This window comes from Podarcis tiliguerta, assembly GCF_965153285.1.
Source record: "Podarcis tiliguerta genome assembly, chromosome: 1".
NCBI classification, from domain to species: Eukaryota; Metazoa; Chordata; class Lepidosauria; order Squamata; family Lacertidae; genus Podarcis; species Podarcis tiliguerta.
The window spans coordinates 84,159,553-84,178,889 of record NC_139534.1 but is presented as its reverse complement, the minus strand read 5'-3'; the positions used below and the strand labels follow the sequence as shown (position 1 = coordinate 84,178,889).

Here is a 19,337-nt window from a genome sequence, read left to right as displayed (position 1 = left end):
AGGTGTCAGAACTGAGTTCCATCAAGTTCTGGCTGAAAAAAAGCCGTGGGCAGAACATTACGATACACAAGGAAAAGTCCTTGCACAGATGGAACATTTTGCTCAGTGCTACATTGAATATAACACAATGGGTCTCCAAACCTTCTGTGGTCCTCTAAACTCCTGCGCAGGAATCATGGAGGTGAATGGATAGGGATGTCTGAAGTGCTGCAGCCTGAATCAAGAGACTTGTGAAACACAACAGTTAAATCAATGATTTGCAGCAGGGTCTATGAACTTCAGAGCAGTTCTTGTGTGGCCTGGTGTGACCAGAGAAATGTTGGAATAATCTATTTTGCAAGGTGCTGGGACCTTTTAATTCAGCAGTATTATCCATCCCTAAAATGATGTGTGATTTTACACAATTCTTTGTCCAAGATATGAAGTGGAAACCTATGGTGTATCAGCCAGTCCATTCCTCTTTATCCCATCTCTTTTGATAAGCTGTGAAGACATGTTCACATCAACCTGCTTTACGTTGGCAGAAACTCAATGTAGATACTCACCAGTTTTCAAACAATCACTGGATATTTTTAGAGAATGGTCTGTGTTTTTCCAATCCTGCAAATCACAGCCAAGATCACAGCCAGTCGTCCCCTCACCCCCTTATCTTAATAAAAGCTTTCATTACAGTGAGATTAGAAGACATGCATTTCTCTTCTGTTTTTCACAGCAATTCCCAAAACGCAAATCGTCATTTGTATGGAGAAGGTTGGGAAGATGGATTTTGCTTATTCCAGTTTGTAATGAAACAATTACAGTGGTACCTCGGTTTTCGAATGTAATCCATTCCGGAAGACTGTTGAAGTTCCAAAATGTTTAACAACCAAGGCGCAAAGGGCGATTTGCAAATTTAATAGAGAAAATTGAGAAAAATAACATATACACTCAACGGAAGCCGTTTGACTTCCAAGGTGCGTTCAGAAACGGAAGCATTTACTTCTGGGTTTACAGTGTTCGAAAACTGAAAGGTTTGTCAATGGAGACGTTTGAAAACTGAGGTACCACTCTACTTGATGCAAGCCAACCATGCTTGCAAATGCTCTCTTTCAGGCCTTGTAGATAATATACACAGCATATTATTACTTATTTATTACAGGGATTTATATCATTCACACTATGAATCCTTTCAAGGCAGCTTACAAGTGACTTCAATGTATTTTTTCCAACAACAACATCTTACCAGTAGGCCGGGCAGGGATCCTTTTTCAGTCTGAGGGCCACATTCCCCCATGGGCAATATTCCAGATAACACTTGCCAATGGTGGACAGGGCCAGAAGCAAAAGTGGGTGGAGCAATAGCTGCAGCTCTTCCCTTTCTACAGTAGGCAACATGAGGTTTCTGAAATCTGAAGCTTCTACACCCCTGGCCCCTCTACATCCAGGTAAGCAAGAGGAATGATCAAAGCTCAAGGGAACATTCCAGCCATGCAAAAGCACTCAGGGAGCCCATAGAGCAGGATCCACGGTTTGTGTGGCCTGGGAGAGTCCTGAGGGCCAGCCAGAGAAAACTGGAGGGCCACATTTGGTCCCTGAGCCTGAGGTTCTCCACCCCTACCTCACAGGGTCGTCGTGCAACTATAATAATAGACATGTAATGCTTAGAACAACTGCAAGCTCTATATATTGCTAAGTATTATCTTACAGGCCACTGTTGTGGGCAAGGTGCACTTCTGGATTTGATAATTGGTTCTTATAAATGCTAGTGTGAGTTTACTGTGAAAGACTACTAAAGGGAAGTCAGGAAAATCTGTTCCTTCCATGATCATGCTATTTTCTTCTGTGAAAAGTCACAGTGCTTTGATCCATGCTGCTCTCTCTTTCTGAAACACAATAAATCCTTCACTTGAGACCAGACCTTTCAAACAACTTATCCACCAAGTAGCCAAGGGATTCTTAATTCACATGTGCAGCTCTTTGCAAGTCTGACCTGCTCTTTCCCTTTCCCTTAGTAATGCAATATGGTCACCAGCTCTCGGTGTAGTTAAGATTTCTGTACTTTGAAGTGAAAACCTTGTGTACCTTTTCAGGAGAGAGAAAAAAGGAAAATAAAATGTGGTTATTAAAAAAGAAAAACTTTTATCTCACTCCTTGGCTGGCTATGAAGGAAACAGCTTTTGTGTGGGCTTTTGGCACTTGTTGTTGACTGATATCAGGTGCTGGACAAACCAAATAAAAATAAATGCTGCTGGGAAACTGCTGGAGATTTGGATTTCTGGTGGAGTTTGGTTCAGACAAGTCTTCTCCCTAGTTCTCTTTCCTTTCCATCCTGAGGAGGGAAAACTCCCACTAGACCTCGAATCAACAATTTGGTAGCATTTACATAGTGATCCATCCACTGGAGTTGGGAAGGATTCCGGAAACACTGTCAGATCTTGATATTTGTGCTAATTATTGTGCCATTTGAGAGTAATTACTTCTTTGTATCTGTAGGTGGACAGCTGGTCCCCCTGTGCATAGCTACGCACAGCCCTTCCTGAGCTCTTCAGGGGTCCAGGCACCTGCATCCTGCTTCCGTACAGGGGCCCAGATTGCTTCGGAACATCCTGTTGAAATTCATTGCTCACTGTGATTGCCCCTAGTGTGTCCAACTAGAGTTTGTGCCAGTTGAGAAATGGCTAATTTTCCAGGATTGCTCACTGTCCCGCTAATACGCATGGACTTCAAATTGGATGGCCTTTAAGCAAGTCACAAATGACCTTCAATGAGATCATTATAGCGCAAATCCTGCTGGCTTGGCCAGGGGGAGGCTGCCTTTAGTCTCCCTGGTTATGCCTGTAGACCAGCAGCATTCTGGCTTGAGTCTCAGATGTGCTAAAATGTAGGAAGGATGCATAGGCAGATGTGCAGTTTCACATACAGCGTATGGGCTATATTTAGCCTGTTCTAGCATCCAGCTGAAGTCACAGTTTTCAGATTGTGCAGGAGAGTACATTGTTATCCGGAAGACCCAAAAACTCCTCTTTGCACAAATCTTGACTTGCTAAAGACATACTATAAGAGCAGCTACTAGAGCTAGCAGACAAAACAGCTTAGCCTGGCTTGCTCTTACGCCTTCAGTTGCAGCTGGGTGGGGGAGCAGATATCAGCAGCTGAAACTTTTAACAGCATAAACATCATGAGGAGTGGGATGAAAATTGTTTTATGTCATCCTTAACATGCATTCAATGCACACACAATTCTGAATCACAGAACATATGCTGTAAGCTGAGCATTTGCAAGTTTTTCCAACTCTATCCAAACACCCATTTCTGCACTTTGACATTATGAAAGTGCAGACTCGTCCTATTTGTGTATTTTCATAAGTGAACACTGTGCGAATACAAAAAAGTTGTGTGATACACATTGTGTCGTGATACAAATACTAGTTTAATATTTGCAGTGTATAATTAGTACAGCAATGCTCATTTGGCTACTTACCTTATGGACATTATTTGTCATTCAGGCCCTGCTTGTGGGTTTCCCACAGGCATTTGGGTGGCTTGTCATGGCTAAAAATTGGCCACTGTTTTTTTAATGCTAAAAGAACTAAGTCAGCATGAGTCAGTGGCCTACAATGACTCATGCAACCTTTCACCAAAGAGTACCTGTATATATAGAGTGGTCAATGTTAGTGTTGGGTGTGGGTTGGTTGGATGGTAGAAAGCTGGTGGTTGCGTTTGGTGTGTGTAAAAGCTGTTGGTCGTGGTTGGAAAAGAAGATTTTTTAAGAATAAAAGCAGCAACACTCTGCAAGAATACTCTTTCTCAAAGACTCTTTTGTGCCAACTAAGGTCCGAGGGACCTTAGTTGGGACATGGGTGGCGCTGTGGGTTAAGCCACAGAGCCTAGGACTTGAGGATCAGAAGGTCGGCAGTTCGAATCCCCGCAACGGGGTGAGCTCCCGTTGCTCGGTCCCTGCTCCTGCTAACCTAGCAGTTCAAAAGCATGTGAAAGTACAAGTAGATAAATAGGTACCGCTCCGGCAGGAAGGTAAACGGCGTTTCCGTGTGCTGCTCTGGTTCGCCAGAAGTGGCTTAGTCATGCTGGCCACATGACCCGGAAGCTGTACGCTGGCTCCTTTGGCCAATAAAGCGAGCTGAGCACCGCAACCCCAGAGTCGGTCACGACTGGATCTAATGGTCAGGGGTCCCTTTACCTTTTTAAGGTCTGAGGACTAAGCAAAGGAGTAAAAAGGAGGTCAGAACCTTTTCTTTTTCAAACACTGACATGGCCACTGTGAGAACAGGATGCTGGAAAAGATGGGCCATTGGCCTGATCCAGCAGGGCTCTTCTTAGGTCCTTATGGATAAAAGGCAAAGATAGAATTTGTGCAATCAGCCACGTTTCAGAGCCAGTGTGTTTTCCTTCTTCTCACTAAAATAGATGATCTGAACAGAGAGCTGTTTTCAAGGGATGCAGTAGAAGGATATAGTCTTAAAGGTCAGATCATACTGATAAGTTTCTTCACATGATTTCATACCCAGGTAAATGATCAGATGGAGGGAAACAAGTGTGAGCTGGAAGCCATATTCTCCATCACTTCCTGGCAAAGAAGAAGCCAGAGAAATGTCTGCCAGCAACACTACTGTGAACTGGGCTGTACATATAAGAAGTTGCATGTGCATCCCAGTTCACAGCGGTCTCTCTTTGTGCACGTGTGTTATTTACATACGCAAACACGTGGAGTAACCTGAGCATATAGCTCTAAGGGACTTACATGAGCTGGCCATGGCCAGAGTGGACAAGAGGCCTTCTCACAGGAGGACTGGGGATAAAAGGCAACTTGCAAGCAATGAAGCAGGTGGTTAGCCAGAGGGAGAACTCCCAGTAAGAAATGCTACCAAGAGCCTCATTCAAAATGGGGGTAGAATGCATGCTTCTTCCTGATGGCCTGTCTCTAGTGCAGAGAATTAAACAAACAAGCCGTGATCATCCTGAAAGCGCTTTTTTTTTTTTTTTTTAATGAGCCACCTGTTTGCTCTTTGGATGTGTGATGAGGAAAAGCTTTTTCATCTCAGCTGCCTGATCTTTTAAAGGGAAGCATCACTTCACCATCATTTTCAGAGTCCAGTTAGAGATTCAACACAATCCTTTGCCGTCCCATGCTGAGACCTACTAAGTATTTTATGCAGCTTGTGCCACTGCCCCCCCTCCCCCGAAGTGAAGTAAATATACTCTGGCTATGATTTCTTGCAAGTCAAATCCTGTTAGAGCCTGAGAGAACCACAGGAGTTTTGCAGGCACAATGGCTCTTAGTAAACAGCTTTGTGTTCCACCCAAGAACTGAAATAGATTAATTCAAGGCAGATACACCAGAATTTTAATGTGCGTGAATTTTCCTACACAAAGGGGCAGTTTCTGGAATAGTGTTCACTCCTTGTCAATATTTCAGAAGCAACATTCATACAGTGACTCATCATTATCATAGCATCCACAGAGCATTCAGACTTTATTATCTCATTGTCAGGTTTAAGGAGTTTCACATTCTCCAGATATTAATAAATGCTGTTTATGGATATCTGCATAATTGTTTCATGTTTTTCTTTCATCTTCACCTCTCCACTGTGGCAGTAGATTGCCCAACGTAATAATTTTAAATCCCATCCTTTAAAACCTTCACCCAATTATTTGTTAACTCTTTTGTCTTCTTTCTCCTCCTCAATTACAACCAAGAGCCTTGACAAAGACTTATAAATATATTGTGGCATTCTTCTTCCTTGGCAATCACTCATAGCTGAGTAAAATTGTCTCCCATGAACACAGTCTTAACGGTGTCCATAGGTGACTGTGGAGGCCAATTCTGGATCCACAGTGGGGGCATAGGTTTCCAGGTGGGAGTTGATCATGGTGAGAGTTTACCAAACGTGCCTTCTTCTTAGCTCATTTCTCCCTTTCGTCCTGAGTTTGAGCATCTTCAAAGTCCATGACAACTTTGGTCAAGGCTGTTCTCCAACTGGAGCGCTCACAGGCCAGTGTTTCCCAGTTGTCTATGTTTATACTACATTTTTTAAGATTTGCCTTGAGAGAGTCTTTAAACCTCTTTTGTTGACCACCAGCATTACGTGTGAGGAATGTGTGTGGTTGCTCATGAAGATAACAGCCAGGACTCCGACCTGTCTTTTACAGGTTTTATTGAGTGCAAAAACTATGTACAATGCAGAAGTCCAAAATCCATGTCTGCCTCAATCACTAGCAGATTCTGGAAGTGGTTTTTTCCTGTTTGCCCTCCAGCACAAAAGTCCAGGAAAACCCCCCTCTCCACCTCTTTTCCTTATGTTTAATTTGCTGGCGAAAACTATGCGATGGAAGTGGCACTTCAAACTCCTTAGGAGTGGTGTCGTGGCTCATCTCAGCCTGAGTGAGCCTTTGCATCACCCCCCCCCCCTTCTCTCTTCATCTGTTTCTCCTGAGCCCTCATCTTCACCAGACTCTGAGGAGGTGCAGCTGCTCAACAGGGGGGGAGGCTGTCTGTACATTCCTACCTCTCCCCCCTCCCTTGATGGCAGTCCCCTGACATTACGCTTTCCATTTTTAAGTTTGGAATAGAGTAGTTAGTCCAGAGATAGACAATGTGGTGCTCTCCACAGCTATAATAGATTGCAGTCCCAAGCCATGGAAAAATTACATAGTGTTGCCATTTCATTAAAGGACTTACAAAAGCCTTTGATCTAATTTGCCAGAAAAATTATTGAGGATTAGTAGAAATCCCTTCACATAGTGCCCCCCCAAAAAAAAACTCGACACCATTTGTAGGCAATTTGTATCATTTAGAGAACATAAAATAAGCTTTCCTCCGAATCCCTTTTCAGCAAAAATAATCCATGGGATGTTTGAAGTGTAGAGATCCATTCAAATCCTAATATTCAAGATATGTTGCCAGCTCAGTGCAGCAAAGCAGCACCTTTGCAGAAGGATAAGAGGGTATTTGTTCAGTGACAGGCTATTCTGAAAAAAAGAATTTAGATCATGCAATGAAATAAACCTTTGCACCCTTTAAAAATAGTGTTGGGCTGGATAGACCTATAGTCTTACCTGCCACCAGGGAGCTTCCAGCTCAATACCAAACTATCAAATGGTGCCATTTTACTCAGTCTCTCTGTTGTGTAACTTGCTGCTGCTGGTAGGTAGCTGCTGCTGTTTTGGCTCTACCACACAAGCCAGGTGGCAGTGGAATATCATTGCCCCACCCCGGTCCATGTGGTGGAGCTGAACTTTCAAAGCTGGGGAGACTGCTCACCATGAACCCTCAATATGCAGGGAGAGAGCCTCTCCACAGCAAAAGGTCAGCCCCAAGCCAAGGAGGGTGGCAGGGCTGGGCTCTCAGACCAGCCTTGCACAATGGAGAATGTGTGAAGACAAAAAACCTTAGCAGGGCTTGTGTGAAACTGCAAATGATGAACTTTGGGCATTCAATCTTACTCATTTGGATTCTTCTTTGGTGATCACTCATAGCTGAGTAAGATTGTCTTCCATAAACAAGGTTTTAACAATGAGTCCGTAAGTGACTGTGGAGGCCAATTCTGGATCCACATGTCCTTCCACAGTGGGGACATTGGTTTCCAGGTGGGAGCTGATCACGGTGTGGATTTGCCAAACGTTCCTTCCTCCTAGAACGTTTCTCCCTTGTGTCCTGAGTTCGAATGTCTTCAAAGCCCATGACACCTTTGGTAAAGGCTGTTCTCCAAGTGGAGCGCTCACAGGCCAGTGTTTCTCAGACTCATTTGACTATTCACCCTGCGTCATTACAGCTGTAAACAAGCTTAGCCTGAGCAGATTACTCTCCTGACATCTGCTAAATTTATCTTTCATCTTCTTTTATACACCTGTTTAGTCCTTTCACTGTGATTTGATGGAAATGTTGTTAATTTGGATGTGAGTTCAAATCCCAGCTGCACTACAAATTAAGTAGCCTCAGGCAAGTTACTGTCTTTCAAACCTGTCTACAAATCTGCTCCATGGTTTCTAGTTCTATTTTGGAGAGTCAGACCGGAAAGGACATTTTTGTTGCTTAATTTCCCCTTTGTACGTCATTAGCTGCTTCTCTCTCAGGGCTTGGAGGAAGAATGTTTTTACTCCTTCTTAGTCTGTGATTTGCTTTATTTAACAATCATTACTGCCTTACATTGTGGATGTATTACAACTTGACATCAGCTACGGACGGATGCTTCTGTGTGTGCACAGATGACAACAGATGCTGTTGGCTTACCAGGGCAATGTAGAACACACTTGTATAAAAACAACACCCAAATCAGACACCGGGACAGTTGGAAAAGCAAGCTGTACTCCATGGCAACTGCTTAATAACAAACTCGGGTAATTGTAAACTTTTAATCAAATATAGAGAACCAGCTGCTTGAAACATTTGCGCATTCAACAAACCAGTGTCCCAAATCAGCAGACACGTTACACTTTAGGTTAGCGCATGAGCAAATCTATCCACTTTTGTGGAAAGGGGGTTGCAGGCTGCCTTTCTACCATGGGTTCTTTTCTAGTTCTCAAATATGCTTCTACCATGTTGGTTGCTATTGATCTGGGGCTAAGAGATGACATTGGGTTTAAAATGATGTGTTAGTTTTGTCAGGCAAGCAGATCTTAGTTTTGTAAGTCATTGTTGGCCTTTCTGTCTGTTCTCTCATTCTCTGCTCTCGCTTTCCCCATGACAAGTCTTGATATGAATAGTAACAGGAACTGCAAGGAACATTATTTGTGATCTCCAATGGGCAATATCTCTCTCATAGTTGCCTTGGCAGATTTTTCAGATTTACTTATGGAAGGCTCTGCATATGTGGCAAGATATACAACAGGCAAACAGATGGAGCAATAGAAAAAACCAAGGGAGTAAATGTTATTTTGTATGAACTGAAACATAGTTTAATAGCCAGCAAATTCCCTGGACAATGAACATTCCAAAGGGTTTGGATCAGTGGCTTGAGCTCAATCCTGTTGTCTCTGCCCTCATTCTGCATGCACTAGGTTCTGTGCACAGGTTCCAAAGTGCTCTCTCTGCACTGTTTATACCCAGAAAGCAGGCTCCTGCACAGAGGTTTGCAGTGGGGGGAGCTATGCCCCTTTCCATTCATTATCCATGGGATGGAATTGACTGAACAAGGTGCAGTCCTCTGCAGAAATAATATGAAGGCAGCCTGCTGTGTCACACCCTCCAACATTTCAGGAGGGCAAAGCGGGATCCCCCCCCCCAGCACCCCACCTGCCCAGTCTCCCTGATGTACAGTATGAAAGACAGACAGTTTTAGTCAACTTAGAGCTTTAGAGTCTGTTCACAGCAGGAATCAAAGCCAGAAATGGTATAGGGAAGAGAAGCTGAGAGAAAAATCCCACGTCTGTTTTGGGTTGCTGAACTGTTGCTGGAAAATCAGGACACTTGGGCGATATGCTAGCTACACCAAGTTTTCTTTGTTTCACCAGTAAAATACGGAAGACAGGTGCGAGTCATGTGCCTTCTGCTCACCTCTGTGATACAGAACATCTACACACACTTGTCTTATGCCATTTCAGTTTCACATCACCCAAAGCTGCAAATTATAGTCTGGTGAAATGCTCAGAACTCTGTATCAGAAACCCTTAGGCTCCTTACCCTGCACAAAACTACAATTCCCACAATTCCCCAGGAATAAGCAATACCCATTACTTAGAGATGCACTTCGACATTTCAGTCCCTCTGCAGACAAAGGAGAACACAGTGTAACATGGAGGAGGACAATTATAAGTGAAAGGGGGTGGATGCCAAAGAATTTGCACCTGTCACTAATTGTCAAACTTCTGTAATTTAGCACTAATTGTTTTTGCTAATAGTTTGATGTGATTTGATTATTTGCAAGTTATGTAATTACAGCACTTATACCTCCTTTGTTTAAAATGTGTGTTTTTTTTTGTAGGGGGGGGTAGAGCACATGCTGATGAGCAACACAATTTGTTCCTTTGCGACAAAACTTAATCAGAAAAAACCCGGCTAAATATAAACTGGTGGATGGTTCTTAGACAATGCCTCTGTCATTCACTGTGCCAGAAAGAGATGTATGTAGGAAAGACAGACAGTTTTAGTTAACTCAGAGCTATAGAATCTGTTCACAGCAGGAATCAAAGCCACAAATGGTAGGGAAGAGAAACTGAGAGGAAAAACCCCATGTCTGCTTTGGGTTATCCTGTGAATCTTGAATTTTGCCTATGAAAAGGTTGCCTGGCTAGCTTACATTTTGCACTAGTATGTATGTTTTCACACGTGTGCATTAGTTAGTGTTCCTGTTTTTTCTGGGCACAATTCAAAGTTTAGCTTTTGATTTGGTGTGGGTGAATATATTTCTTTAGCTCTTGAACTTTTTCCACACCAGCAAAAAAAAAAAATGTTTGAAATTTTGAAGACTGCAAAGTGACCGTACAGTCTTAATATAATCATCGCCATTGAAATGACCACAAAATAGAATGAGAGAGAGGAAGAAAGGGTGAGAAAGAAAAATGCAGATCTCAATAACAAAATCAAACTATATCAGTCTCATTGAAATTAAACAGATGCACTTTGATACATATTGTGAAAGAACTCCCAGCAGCACGTGTGATCCCCCCCCCCCCCGTACATACCTTATTACCCCAGTATGCAGTAAAATGACATTTAAAGCACTATGCAGCTCAGGGCTAGGGCATCTATCTGAAGCACCGCCTCTTCTCCAATGAATCCGCCCACACATCAGGAAATAATAAAATAGTTAAAGAACACCTCCTCTCAGTTACAAGCTCACATTTGATGGGAAGAAGGAATTGGCACCTTCCCGTTGCTGCACCCAGATTCTGGAACTCCCTTCGCTAGGAGGCCTCTTTGCCCCCTCCTCATTGCCTTTCTGCAGTGAGCTTAAAGCTTTTCTTTCTGAAAAGATTTTTAATGCCTGACTTTACCACCCAGCCTTTGATGCTCTCTTGGGAAGCTTTATAATGGGGCTTTAACGATTCCCCTCCCCACTATCTTAACTTGTTTTTCTCTCTTGGCCTGCTGCTCTGTTTCATTATTGTGTGTATTTTTAATCTTTTTGTATGTTATGGCCCTTATTTCTGAGCCCTTCTTTATAAGGAAAGGCGGGGGTATAAATATTTTAAATAAAACATTAGACTGTGCCCTTAGGAAGCATTCCAAAGTGCCTATGCTAATAGATTTGTAGCAGAAAAGGACTCCCATTCCACAGGACTGCACATTTAACTCATCCCAGAGCATTCAGGGATAGCCAGTATAGACCCAAGAAATCTGCCCCATGTTTTAAAGCAAACTGACAAATTTTGCACACTTTTGGGTCACTCAGTTCAACCCCCTGGAATGCGGGAATCTCAACTAAAGCATCCATGACAGATGACCATCCAACCTCTGCTTGAAAACCTCCAAAAAAGGAGAGTTGACCACTTTCCAAGGAAGTCCGTTCCACTGTCAAACAGCTCTTACCGTCAGAATGTTTTTTCCTGATGTTTAGTCAGAATCTCCTTTCTTCTAGCTTGAAGCCATTGGTTTGATTTGAGTCCTACCCTCAAGAGCAGGAGAAAACAGCCCTTGAGATATTTTAAGATGTCTATCACATCTCCTCTGTCTCCTCTTTTGTAGATCAAACATACCCAAGCTCCTTCAAATGTTCCTCATAAGGCTTGGTTTCCAGACCCTTGATCATCCTGGTTGCCCTCCTCTGCACACCTTCCATCTTGTCAACCTCCTAATTAAATTGTGGCACCCAGAACTGGACACAGGTGTGGTCTGACGAAGGCAGAATAAAGTGGTACTATTACTGCTCTTGGACGCTAGACTTCTGTTGATGCAGCCTAGAATAACGTTAGGGGTTTTTTTTGCTGCTGCATCACACTGTTGACTCATGTTAAGCTTGTGGTCCACCATGTCCCCTAGATCCTTTTCACATGTACTACTAGTAAGCCAGGTGTCCCCCATCTTATATTTATGCATCTGATTCTTCCTTCCTAAGTGTAGAATCTTACATTTGTCCCTACTGAAATTCATTTTGTTATCTTGGGCCCAGTTCTCCAATCTGTTAAGGTCATCTTGAATCCCGATTCTGTCTTCTAATGTATGCATGTGTGTGTGTGGTGAAACAAATATTTTAGTATGTATTTCAATCTGTATTTAAATACAATTTTTAAAAAATATGTGGATTTGTAGAAAGGTGGTTAAATGGACTTGCTAACAAAATTGTCGAGGACCAGAAATAGATTCCTCTGTACAATCCTAGCCCCAAGTGACTTTTAAGTATTTATAGCATGTTTCTAACACTTTCAGTGGATATGATCCATGTTGGTAAGTGATAGAATATGTAGTGACTGAATAAGAACTTGGTGTAAACATTTATGGTGTTAAAACACTTGAAGCTGATGAAAGATCCTTAACTGCCATTCTGAGAAGCTAGTGACATTAAAGCTTCCTCAGAGGGTTTAGATTATGCTAAACTGGAGCCGAACTTTTCCCACTGAGTTTCCAGCTTGGCTTCGGGAAGGCAGGAGAAACAGACTGACTCATCATGTGCATCAGCCTCATCTGGCTGGGGAACAATGAACACTGATGTCCTTTGGAGAAATAAACAAAGAAAAGCTGACAGGTCTCCAATGTGACAGACAAGCCAGAGATGAAATCGTGGGCTGCACATAAACCATACATTTAACGCGCTTAATTTTCCATGACTGAAAGTTTCTTAATAAAATATTAATAATTTTTTAGAAACACATGGCTTTGCCCAAAGAATCCTGGGAACTGTAGTTAGAGAAGGGTGCTTGGAATTGTAAATCTGTGAGGGGCAAGCTGAGGTTCCCAGGATTCTGTGATACATCTATGCAATGCAGGTTGGTCTGGAAAGACAACAAAAGAAAGTTCCAACACGTGCAGCGAACGTTCAGGACAGAAAAGCTGGAAGCTTCTTGGCAAAGCTTTACTCAGTTGAAGTCCATGGGGGTTGAGCAAGAGCAGGGTGGCCTCATCCCTCTTCCTCTCAGGGTCTGGCAGGGGCACTTGGTGTCAGGAAGTCAGGTGAGCAATGCCTGGCTGGCTAGTACAGGTTTCATCCATATCATGGGTTTATCGTGTGCAGAGGGGGACTTGCTAAAGAAACGGGGCAAGGGATCTCAGGAATTCTGGCTTATAGTACTGGTTGAAGAAATGTGCTGTCCTACCGGTTGTATTTCATCTGGCCTCTACTTCCTCAAGGTCATAACATTGAATTCTATTCCTGTCAGAACATTCACCAGAACCATTTTTTGTTTTGTCCTCACACTACAAATTATTCCTGTTGTTAAGTCCTCCTTATTTTAGCACAAGTTTTATCATTCCTGGAAAGTGGTACACCACAGAGCCTCAGAATGAGTGAGAGAGTATGAAGGATACTGTATTTGACAAGGATGTCTAAGCAATTGTATATGCTGAGGAGGAAAAGAAATGGTGGCTTCGGAAGTGGCATCACTCTTGAGTCATGCCTCACTTGCCAGTTCTCCTGGAAGAAACAGTTTTATTTAGCTGGGTCTTTGGTATTGATGGATTTGTTTCTGTGGTTTGTTGTGCAAACTGTTTTCCCCCTGTAGTGTCCTCATTTCTTGATAGTTTGATAGTTTGACTGTGGATTTTATAAAACTTTGCTAGCCACTTTGAAGACATATCAGAGGAAAAGTAGTCTAGGAATATTAATGTAAAGAAATGCTCAGAATAAGGGGTTGGGGGAGAAATTCAGTTTTATTTGCATTTTAATGAGAAGCTGTCCAGTTTACACTTCTTGAACCAATATGCAAACCAAAACACAGTTATGATTTAAAATGGGCACTTTTCTGAATCTTGCAATGCAATTCTCCAACAAAGCAGTGCATACAAAATAGCACAGAAAGATGCATAGTGAGGGTAATTGCTTGCATTAGTCAAAGCTGCCTACAAAATTGTGTTCTTTATGAGAAATTTGCATTCAAATGCTGTTGTATTTTGAGGAGTTTTTTAAATTAAAAAATGCAGGTTGCTGAAGAAATGAGGTGAACTGAATTTATGGCTGAATATGAGAAACTGAGCAGTGCTTTTCTACTAGGAAAAAAATGGTGACTTCTAAATTCTACCGGGGGCTCTCTGTTGCTGGAGTGTGTGTTTAGCCCTGTGCTTTGGATTTAGGGATCCAGCCAATTCTTTTACTATTTACCCCACAAGTGTGACCTCTATATTATCCCCACCACCACAAACCTATTGAAACAAGGAAGCTGAAGTGGTGTTGCTACATCCTAAGTTACTGATCTGGACCAAGGTATTCCCCCCGAGAGCACCATTCTCCTCCTCTAAACATGGATGCCTCCCCTGCCACACATATTCCTCCTCCACCACCAAATCCTACAGCTTTAAAAATATTCTATTATTTATGTTTCCTTCACAGCCTGTACCAGATGCAGCTTCCAATCGGGAGGAAAACACAACAGACCTTTTGAGATTGAAATGAGCTGACATAGTTCCGTGATTTGCCCAGGAAAATACAGGTGCCTGCTTCAATGATGCTAAATGAAGGCTTAAAAACAAATCTAGATAATGCTGGGCTGCAGATCGTGCTGCATGTGTGCCATGGAAAGAGGTGCTGTGATGATCTCTCTGCTCAGTACAGAGCACATGTACTAGCAAAATGCTGGTCATGATGAGGGAGGCCTCTTGTGGGAGGCTTCTCAGTTTAATAGCATGTAGTTTTGACACTCAGTCTATCACAGGATTTACTTCACTTTTTCTTTGCCCACCCTATTTTGCTCATCACCACAAGATTCGCAGTTGGTCATTAGCATGGGCAGTGAGGGAAGGGGGGGGGGTTACACAAATTCATGGATGGTGTGTCTATGGCTTCCCAGTCATGATAGCAATATGGAGTTGATATGGTTGATAGGCATTACATACCAGCTACTAGGAAACAGCAAGAGAGGACTATTCTCTAGGGAACAAGAGGCTGAATTAGCTAGGAAGAACTTCCTGACAGTAAGAGCTGTTCGACAGTGGAATTTGCTGCCAAGGAGTGTGGTGGAGTCTCCTTCTTTGGAGGTCTTTAAGCAGAGGCTTGACAACCATATGTCAGGAGTGCTCTGATGGTGTTTCCTGCTTGGCAGGGGGTTGGACTCGATGACCCTTGTGGTCTCTTCCAACTCTATGATTCTATGATTCTATGATTCTATGATTCTATGGCCTTTGGTCAGATCCAGCTGAGTCTCTAAGTTTTTACTGATGGTTCAGTGGTTGACTAAGCAGTATTGTGGCATTTGTTAGGAGCCCCTGGTCATCTCATGGACTATTGACCCATGCACTACTAATCCACTGCCACCAACCAGGTCCTCCCCACTAAATCACTTAGTCTCAGTCAGGTTCTCAAGTTAACAAAGAGTGTAGTTTGTTTCAGACACAAACAAACTTTAACTGCATTCCAGACGTTGTTACTCTTTACCTTCTTAGTCTTATTTTATCCTGTCTCTATCTCTTCTACCTCCCCTCACACAAGAACCCACAGCACCTATTGTCTCTCTATTTCCAACTGCCTGCCAACTGCTTTTCCAACTGCCTTTCCCAACCAACCAAACAACCCACTAAAACCAACCAACTACCCACCAACAACCAACTCAAACTAAGCCCTTTTATATACTCGTAGGCTTCGCCTCCGGCTTTCCTATTGGTTTACATATTAACCCTTTCTCTCCCCCTGTGCAGACATTTTTCAAACAAACAGACAAACACCACAAATATATTCTAGGTTGAACATTTGTTCTTTTCAGGGCCATCTTACTGAAGTGTAGGTGGGTTCCCACGAGGCAAGACACAGTGATAACAGCAAGAACCTTTATTGAACTACATAACTGGACAACAGGGACAAAGCAACTGCTGATATACATTCCTGGAGGCCTGGGCCACTCCCACTCCCAACGTGATTGGCTTTCTAAACTTCCAAGCTGTGAATCATAAGGCAGAGTTTAAGGGCCAGTGGCGGAGGCCCAAATCCTGAAGTGTTCTGTGATTGGATATCATGTATCGAATCAGAACACAGGGGCTCAGAATCCTTAGTCCAGACACAAGCTCAGGCAAACACAGACCACTGAATACATAACACATACAACTAATTTTTATATGGAAGGGCTATTTGCCAGTTGTTTTTAATCACATTGTATCAGTTAATGGAAACTACAGGAGGGAAGATTGCTGTTGTGCACAGCTCCTGCCTGTGTGTGTGCACAACAGCAATTTTCCCTCCTGTGGTTTCCATCAACCACAGGAGGGGATCTGGTTGGCCTCTGGGAGAACAGGAAGCAGGAATAGATGGTTCACTGGCTGATCCACCAGGTTTTCCTTACATTTTCATATATTACATGGGAAGTACATCCACTGATGTTATAAGTAGCCTGCTAAAGCCACCTTGCAATGATTAGGCTTATGCAATTAAACACATTATACTAGCAACTGTTTGCAACGACAATGAGAGAGAATCATGGGTGGAAAGACCTTCAGTGTAAACAGTGAGAGCAGTGTCCTACAAATATGGTGTGAGAGAAGATCACCTGGGTGCAATGCGGCCTGTGCATCTAAATCTACTGGGTTTGCGATGGGGAAGATGAGGGAGCAAGAGCAGGCAGACATGTGTTTTCTTTTTGAAATGGTATCATGCCCCAGTAATCCTCAGATAATATTCCAATGCTCTTGTAAATTGAATTGAGTGTATCCATGGGAACAAGAACAGAGAGAAAAAATTAAAGCTTCCAAGACGTTGCTTTGGGGTCGCCTCTATTTTGACGGGGGCAACAACAAAAAGAAGTAGTGAAAATTTGAAACAAAAGGGGAGAAAAAAGAAATATATTGGATGATTCAGTGTATTCTTTTAGCAGGCAGGAGTCACAAGGAGATGAGTGTTTGACTTTCAGTCTTTTTAAGGACTTGGAAGCTGACTAGCAAGACATTTTTAGGCTGATGGTCTCAGGAGAAGTCATTGTTATGTTCCTTTCTCCAAAAACAGAGTTCTCTGAAATCAAAATACTGGTATCTGGGAACATGCCATGGCTTTTTGCCAGCAGCTGAAGAAGAATACCTAAAGGAGCGTCTCGACCCCCATCTTTCAGCCCGGACACTGAGATCCAGCCAGGATTTTTCCATCAGAGAAGGCATCAATTTCAATAGAAGAGACGTAAAAAATGCTGCAGAAAATAGTGTAATTATTTACACAGCATTTGTGAAGTAATAAAAAATAAAAAAATATAACAGCAAATACTGCATGTATTTTGCTTGTGCGGTTTCTGTTCCTGACCTCGGATGAACAGATGAATTGTGGGAATTTCCATTCCCTATTCTGCCTCTGGTGGAATTCTCTGGCATCCCTAGTTACAATTGCTTAAAGTTTAAACCTTTGATTGATGATGATATACCGTAAATATCTAGATTGCAATCCTGAATAGTTAACCTTGTGTTACAGAGAATACTCGCTTTCTCTTTCAGTCTCTCTCTTTCTGTTGACAAGAAAAGGTTACCATGCGCTGACTCTGACTATTGTCATTCTCCTGTGGAGAGTGAATTCACACAGACTACATGCTTATCACTCAGTGACAGCAACATCAAGTGAATCCTGGCATTATGAAATATCCACCAGAGAGCTATCAGATCATTTCCCATTTTCAATGGTTGGTACATTACACATTCAGCTGCCAGTCATCTAGTGATGATGAAGCAACAACTGATGGGCATGCATATGTCAATCAGCTCCACATTTTATTGCATAAGCATTCCTGTGTGGTGGCATAGTTTTATTAATCCCATCTGGGGGTTTAATCTTTGACAGTTGTTCAAAGCATGTCACCATGAAAATCTGACTATAAGCTAACAACTTTCTTGTAAAGCTTTGCCTCTATGTAACAAAATACCAGAAAATGGTTGCCTTTCTTGTTGAATACCTGTGTGAGCGCTCACTCATCAGCATTTATAAACACGGTTGCAAACTTCTTATGAGGCTACATATGATGCCATCATGAGGGCAAGGGCGCTGTCTTATTGAAGTTTGCATTGTTGACTTTAGTATCCAGGAGGAGAAAGTGAGTGATGCATTTTTGGATAGTAACTGGAATCATGTTTTTGATTTATTTTTTTTGCTGCCAAGGATGAGAATCTGGGTTATAATAATACCACTCAGTATGAACCAGTACAGAGTAAGATGCTACCTGGGTGGGAAATAGGGAGGGAGTGGCTATGTTGATATTTGCATGTCAAACTGTATTGCCCCAGATGGAGGTGGGTGAATGAGCTGGTTGTATATTGAACTTAATGTTGATATGGATTGTTTGTAGACCAGATGTTTGCTTCTTGACAAATGGCTGGCTAGTGACTAACTGTTTTATGAGTATGGCAGCTGGGAATGGCTGAGAGTGAGGGTTTGTGTGTGTGAAAGTGCTAAGGAGGAGCTGGTGAAATGTTACCGTACTTTATGAAGGGAAGGGAGGTGCAGTTTCTGCCTCATATTTGTTTGGTTTTATTTAATTGGAGTGGACTGAGTTGCCGAAACTGTAAGTGTAATGTTTAAATGTATCATATATTTTGATGTTAGCTGCCCTGAGCCCGGTTCTGGCCAGGGAGTGCGGGATATAAATAAAATTTGTTGTTGTGTTTAGCCAGTAACAATGCTTTCATATGTGGAATTTTTATTGAATTTTCACATTTGATTTTTACCTCTAACTTTTTGACATTTAGGGGGATAATTTCGTGTGTTTTTGTTGTTGTTGTTAAGGATCCTGTTGTAAATGTGCCTCTTTATTCTATTGTTGCATTTCATTTTGTTCATATGTAATGTTCTATTCAGACAGTCTGTGATACTGTATTTAATATTTTAAGTTACGCTGTAAACCACTTAGAGATTCTCCTCCTCTCCCAAAATAGAAAGTGCAAGAGAAATCAGCTAAATAAATGAATAATATAACACTCATCATGAATTTGCCATTCTGATAACAGGTTAAAAAAGCAATCCCATTAGCGTCTGATCTTCTCATTCTCCTGACTATGTTAAGAATTTCCACCCCTCCCCCCACTCCCCAAAAAGAAAAGAAGAATATATTCCCATTCATTAGTGGTAACTAAACTTCATAGCAGTTTTCCCTCTCTCTCCGTTTAATTATTTATTCATTGAAAATCCATTGGTTTGAGTTTATTTGGCAGAGTGAGTTAACCATCACACTAGGCAGCCCTTGCCACTTACTTGTCTCAATGCTTTGGGAAAGGATTAAAGATGTCAGTGAGGTTCACCCAGCAGGGACCTGAAGACAAACTCTGGGAGCTCATAAACTACTCACCCTCACATCGCTGAA

The 19,337-nt window shown here is 42.3% G+C and overlaps 1 long non-coding RNA gene across 1 annotated transcript; it reads left to right on the top strand.

Moving 5' to 3' along the window:
* The first annotated feature begins 1,362 nt into the window (after window positions 1-1,362).
* LOC310674067 lies at window positions 1,363-18,926 on the top strand. Its single transcript, XR_014509371.1, has 3 exons — window positions 1,363-1,424; window positions 14,414-14,513; window positions 17,009-18,926. It is a non-coding gene; the product is annotated as an uncharacterized lncRNA (long non-coding RNA).
* Window positions 18,927-19,337: the final 411 nt, after the last annotated feature.